Source organism: Bidens hawaiensis, unplaced genomic scaffold (genome assembly GCF_021521415.1).
Source record: "Bidens hawaiensis isolate Kalapana, Puna unplaced genomic scaffold, B.hawaiensis_p1.1 tig00004021_1, whole genome shotgun sequence".
NCBI classification, from domain to species: domain Eukaryota; kingdom Viridiplantae; phylum Streptophyta; class Magnoliopsida; order Asterales; family Asteraceae; genus Bidens; species Bidens hawaiensis.
The window spans coordinates 296,256-302,375 of NW_027491237.1; positions in this window are offsets into that span (position 1 = coordinate 296,256).

Sequence of the window (6,120 nt, forward strand, 5' to 3'; positions counted from 1 at the left end):
GACACTCAAGCACTCTTCCCAATATTCACTGAGTCATATAATGCATTTGTGGCTAATAACTTAATCCATACAAGTGTCATCCAAGATGACTTGGAACAAATAGATTCTAATGACCTTGAGGATATGGATTTTAAGTGGCAAGCTGCAATGCTAGCACTGAGAAGCAAGAGGCTATTCAATAGGACTAGTAGATCATTGGTCTCTAGGACAAATGAAAGGATTGGATTTGACAAGTCAAAGGCTATTTGTTACAACTGCCAACAGCCTGGACACTTTGCTAGGGAGTGTAACCAGCCTAAAAACTTTCAAGCTAATCAGTTTAAAAATCAACAGCCAAGAAACCAAATGCAATATCAACAGAATTATCAACGGAATCAGAAAAGAAATAACAACTTCAACAACAACAACAATCCCAACTTCAACAACTTTCAACAGACTCAAATGAATAATCTACAAGTTGTTCCTCAAAATCAAAACTATGAAAGAAACCAATTCCCTCAAGCTGCTCAAAACAACCTCAACAGACCCAATCAAACTCAACCAAGAAATCAAGGGAATGTAGTTGTTGCTACACAACAAGATGGTGATTTTGACTGGAGTAATCATGAAGATGATATCAAAGCTGCTAATGTTGCATTCATGGCAAAGATTGAGAATGAGGCTGGAACATCATCTTCTCAGGTACACTCATCATCTATCACTTACTTAAATGAAACAATTACTGCTTTAAATATGAAAATAAGCAAGCTAGAGGGTGAGTGTTTCAGAAAACAAAGCATCATAAATGGGTATCAAGCCAGTGATGTTGTTAGTGAAGAGAAGATTAGAAGTTTAGAACATGATTGTGTGAATAGCTATAGACCTCAACAGAGATACGTTACTGAAATTGATGGGTTGAAGAATATGTTGATTGAAGAGAAGGTGAAGAACACAAAGTTGGAAGTTGATAATGAATTCTTAAAGAATTTGGTCTCCACATGAAACAAATTAGTGAGAAAGACAAGTATAAGGTTGTTCCACCTCCATTCAACAACAACTTTTTACCCAAAGTTGACAAAGAAAAGAGGGATGGTTATCTTCAGTAGTTCAGATAAGTGTTTCAAGATAAAGAGGAGTTTGTTGATCTATATAAGAAGGTTGAAGTGAATGAAGAGGTAGAATATGTTATGAAGGAAGATTTAAAAGAGGACAAGTCAATTGGAATACAAGTCTCTAAAGATGACTTTGACTCTGAGGATTTGAATGTTGATGACTTAAGTGACTTGAGTGATCGAATCACTGATGAAGAAATTAAAGCTGCTGAAAGAGGTAGAAGGTATAAGAAACCAGACTCAATTGAAAAACTGCCACACCTACCACCAGTGACACCAAAGATGAAGAAAATGAATGAAAGAATTAGAAAAGAACATATGTCTTTTGACATATGTGAAAGATCAAAAGTTAGCTATAATGTAGTAAGACCTCCAAGCAAGGCTATGCTGCAAAAAATTAAAGACAACAACAAGAAGAAAGTGACTGAAACATTTGTATGTGACAACTTCATTCCAGTTTACCGAATATTTTCAAGTCATGAAGTATTTGATATTGGGGAAGTGGAAACCATGAAAGAATATGAAAAGAGACAGTCAAGGCACAAAGGAAGCCTAGATGAAGAGCCTATAAATATGAAGAAAATTACCTTTGTCAAGGGAAAGGTTGAATGAAATGATATCAAGATAGATGAATTTGTTCCTTTCTCAATTGACTTTGATGGTCTGAAGACTCCGAAGACACTTGGGGTTGATTTTCCAAGACCAAGTGAAAGATTTAAGAAAGGAGCTGACCATGAAAAATTCAAAGGAAAAGTGTGGTGCAAGAGATGTGATGAGTATGGGCATCACACTAACACTTGTAATGATAGACTCAACTTCAAACCCTTCCATGTTCCAAATGAGACAAAGTTTGGACAAAAATTTGTTCTATATAAACTGAAATATGAAGAATATTTGGGAAAAGGGAAGGTGAGTGAAAATAAGATGAGGAAGGAGTCTGATCAGCAATCTGAAAATAAGACTAACAAAGAAAGGCAAGCTAATGTGAGATTTAGGAAACCAATTGAGAAGCAAAGTAGAAGAAGTAAATCTCCTAAGAAGACTGAGTATGTAACGAAGAAGAATTTCCAACCTTTGAGAATCATTCCCAACAATGACACAAAATCAATTAAGTCTGATGATTCTTATGGGTCTCCAAACAATGAAAAGAAGAGAAACAAAGGTGTTCTTCCTAGAAAGAAACCTACTGAATTAAATGGATATGAGAAATTCTTGTTGAAACATGGTTATGAACCTCAAGGTTTCCTTTGGAAACCTAAAGTTGAAATCAAAGAGGAGATAAGTATGGACGTGAGAGACTTTTCAAGCAAGAAGACTATGTTGTTCAAGAAAGTAACAATGAAGTTTCTGAGTGTGAGAGCACAACCTCATTTGTGAAAACTCCAAGAGAGTGTGGTTATGAAACTAATGATTCAGATCACATTGAAATTACTCATGAAGACCCTGAACCCATAACACTCACTCCCAATGATGCCATTGAAAATGAAACTGATGATCTGCAAGTTGAAGTAGCTTGCACTTCATCACCAAACTAATCACTTTCTTTGTATTGTGCAGGAACAGTCCACTACACTGAATGAAGTATGGTATTTGGACAATGGATGCTCTAGGCACATGACTTATGAAAAAAGGTCACTTGTCAACTATGAAGAGAAGTTTGAGGGACCAGTGGCATTTGTAAGTGATGAGAATGAAGGAAAATTGTTGGAAAAAGGAATTTTAACAAATGGCAAAGTTACTTTTGATAATGTTTTCTATGTTGAAGGACTTCAATACAATCTTTTAAGCATATCTCAGGTGTGTGATAAAGGTTACAAAGTTGGCTTTGATGATTCACACTGTTTCATCCTAAGGCCTGAGTATAGTATTCAACCTGACATGATCATGATGATGGCCCCAAGGAATGGAAATTTGTATGAACTTAACATGAAGGATGCTGTTTCTAGGGGTGGCACATGCTTTGTTTCTAAAGCCACTAAAAATGAGTCAAAATTGTGGCATAGAAAACTGTGTCATGTCAATATGAAGAACATGAACAAGTTAGTCAAGGGTGAGCATTTCATTGGCTTACCTACAAGAGAGTTTAAATTGGATGACAACTGTGTCTCATGCCAGAAAGGAAAGCAGCATAAGTCTTCTCACAAGACTAAACTCATCAACTGAATTGATCAAGTGCTTGAAATGCTTCACATGGATCTCTTTGGTCCTGTGAGTGTACCAAGCATTAGGAAGAAAAGATATTGTCCTGTTATCATTGATGATTATTCAAGATATACTTGGGTTTATTTCCTAAGTACAAAGGATGAGGCTATTGAATTCATTATGAACTGTTTTAACAGAGTTGAGAATCAATTGGATAAAAGGGTTAAGGTGATGAGAAGTGACAATGGTACTGAGTTCAAGAATGGTGTTATTGAAGAATTTTGCAACAACAAAGGAATACTTCAACAATTCTCAGCTCCTAAAACTCCTGAACAAAATGGTGTTGTGAGAGAAGAAATAGAACACTCATTGAAGTAACAAGAACTATGCTTGCTGATGCTAATCTACCTGTCACATTTTGGGCAGAAGCAATTAACACAGCATGTTATGTTCAGAACAGGGTACTAATAAACAAAAATCACAACAAGACTCCATATGAAATTTTCTATAACAGAAAACCCTATATCAAGTTTTCAAAGTCTTTGGATGAAAATGTTCTCTGTTGAACACAAAGGATTACTTGAACAAGTTTCAAGCTAAATCCTTAGACTGTTTCTTTGTAGGCTACTCTACTCACTCTAAGGCCTACAGAGTGTATGTGAAAGATCATTTGGTTGTGATTGAATCCTCAGATGTAGTTTTCAATGAAAAACAATTCAATACAGTTGATGGTGCATCATGGTTATTTGATTTAGAGAAATTTATAAAGTCTTTCAAGATCTATCCTGAAGACTATGATGAAACCCTTCTCAAAACAAATGTTCTTGAAGAGTCAAAACAAAAGAAATTGGATTTGGAAAAGCTGTGGAAAAAGGTTGCAAGTAAAGAAAAGGAATACACATTCATAAAAGACTCCTCTAGGACTGATGTTGATCAAGTCCAAAATGACAATCAAGAGAACAATGAAATTCTAGCACAAGATCAAGCAAATGATGATCAAGATAATCAAGAAGTGCAACATGATCAAGTATAAAATGAGGAGGATCTAAGCAATCAAACTGAAGAAGAAACTGCTATAGGTGCAAGGTTTTAAGATTTTTTTGAAAGAATGAATCTAGAAAACACTGGTGCATCAACTTCAAGACAAAACAATGAAGAAGCACCAGGAAATGACAGTGAAACAACTGATTTGAGCATTGAAGAACCAGAACTCAATAAATCAAATCTTGACACAACTGTGTCTACTGATATGATAATTCAAACCCCCTATGTTAAAAAGAATTATCCTGCAGAACACATCATTGGCAATATACATGAAAGGGTTACAAGAAGTCACTCAAAAACTGCAAACATTTGCTTATACTCATGCTTTCTATCCCAAACAGAACCAAAGAATATTGTTCAAGCTCTAAGAGACAACAGTTGGGTGCAAGCAATGCAAGAGAAGTTGACTCAATTTAAAGATCTGCAAGTTTGGGAACTTGTAGATAGGCCAAGAAACAGACATGCAATTGGAAAAAAATGGGTGTTCAGAAACAAATGGGATGAAAGGGGTATTGTGATCAAGAACAAAGCTAGACTTGTAGCTCTAGGATGCCTACAAGAAGAAGGGATTGACTTTGAAAAGGTATTTGCACCAGTTGCAAGACTTGAAGCAATAAGAATCTTCTTAGCTCATGCTGTCTCAAAGAATATCAAGGTATTCCAGTTGATGTTAAATGTGCTTTCCTAAATGGAAAGATAGAAGAGGAGGTGTATGTTTCTCAACCACCAGGTTTTGAGGATCCTATCTATCCTAACAGGGTGTATAAATTGAACAAAGCCTTGTATGGGCTGCATCAGGCTTCTAGAGCTTGGTATGATGAACTTTCAAATCACCTACTTGAAAATGGTTTCCAAAGGGGAGTTATTGACAAGACCCTCTGTTACAAGAAGAAAGGAAGATATTTGCTCTTATTACAAGTCTACGTGGATGACATTATATTTGGGTCAACCAATGAAAAGATGTGTATAGAGTTTGAAGAGGTGATGAAATCCAAGTATAGCATGAGTTCAATGGGAGAAAGGAACTTCTTCCTTGGCATACAAGTTCAGCAAAAGGTTGATGGGATTTTCATTTACCAGTCTAAGTATGTACAGGACATACTTGACAAATTCAAGTGCAATGATTTGAAGACAGCTTCAACTCCTATGGATTCAAAAGAAAAGATGGTAACTGATGAAAAGGGGGAGCCAGTGGATGAGCATGAATACAGAGCAAAAATTGGATCACTGATGTACCTAACAGCTTCAAGGCCTAATATCATGTTTGGAGTATGTGTTTGTGCTAGATTTCAGTCAAGCCTTAAGATCTCTCACATGAATGTTGTCAAGAGGATGTTTACATGTTTGAAGGGAAGACCTGACTTGGGAATTTGGTATCCAAAGAACCAGTCTTTTGATCTGACAGCCTACACAGACAGTGACTATGATGGTTGTAATATAAGCAGGAAGTCAACTTCAGGAGGATGTCAATTTTTGGATGATAGATTGGTGTCATGGCAATGCAAGAAGCAGACAACTGTCTCAATCTCAACTGCAGAAACTGAATACATTGATGCATCTGCCTGCTGTGCACAAGTCCTCTGGAACCAAAATCAGACGCTGGACTATGGTTTGAACTTTCTAAACACCCCTATTTACATTGATAACACTGCTGCAACTTTTATTGTTAAGAATTCTGTGCAACATTCTAAAACAAAGCACATTGAAATCAGACATCACTTCATAAGAGATTATAGCGAAAAATGTTTAATTGAAGTAACCAGAGTTGATACAAGTGAGAATTTGGTTGACATATTCACAAAACCACTTGATAGAACCAGGTTCAACTTTCTTCTGAAAGCCC